Raw genomic sequence first — 985 nt, forward strand, 5'->3', positions numbered from 1 at the left:
CGGCTGTGCCCAGTGCAGCTACTCTAGGACGCGGGAGGTTCGCGCTCCGTGGTCCCAGTCGGGAGCCCCGCCGCCCCGCGTCGCCGGGATAGGCCACGTCCGCGCTCTAAGCGTCCCCCCTCGCGGCTTTGTGCGCCTCTCCTCCTGGCTTTGCCCGCGCCAGTTACCTGTCTGGAAGATGGTGGCGGCAACCCGTGAGTACCGGAGAGGGGTTGTTAAATAGCGCCTGCTGTAAAGTTAAACACCAAGAGTGAAAAGTTTACGGTTCTGGTTTTATTTTTTATTTTGTTCTCCGTGTAATGTTTTTCAAACAAAAATATTCTCCCCGATGTTTTGCACACGCATACGTTCCTGTTATTTTTCTTTGGTTGGGATGACTCCTGCTCATTCTCAACCACTAAACCTGAAAGTTTGTTTGCCATGCCTTAAGAGGAAAAAACATGTGCCTTTGAATAAGAATTCATGCCAGCATTACTGTTTATCATTGGCTTCTGCCAGCATTCCATTTTCCTATCCTCAGGATTCAGGAGAACATCTACTTGAAATCTGAAGTTAGTTGTGCTGTACTCGCCACAAGCACTGCAGAAATGTTTCTTTAGAACACAGCATAGCCTGCTGGACGCCAGGTGAAAAGCCCGGGCCTTTGCTAGCTAGATACTGAAACTGGCAAGTATTGATTACAAATCACAAAGAGGTAAAAATGCAGTCAGTTTACATTCCAACTTAGAAAGCCCTGGAGACCCCTCAGAGCCAAAAAGAAAAATAAATCTATGCCCTCTTGAATTTCGTCTTTATCTTTTGAAATTTGAAATCCTCACCAAGGCAGCTGACTCAGATAGCCAATCAAGCCCCTAATTCATTACCTTTGATCTAATAAAAAATAAAGGCCACCTGCCCTAAACCCATCCCTGCAAGACAGACAAACCCTTCTCCAATCAGTAGAAATCAAGCTAATTTCCTTTTTTTATTGTCTTTTTATTGTGGA

This window comes from Choloepus didactylus, chromosome 16 (assembly GCF_015220235.1).
Source record: "Choloepus didactylus isolate mChoDid1 chromosome 16, mChoDid1.pri, whole genome shotgun sequence".
NCBI lineage: Eukaryota > Metazoa > Chordata > Mammalia > Pilosa > Megalonychidae > Choloepus > Choloepus didactylus.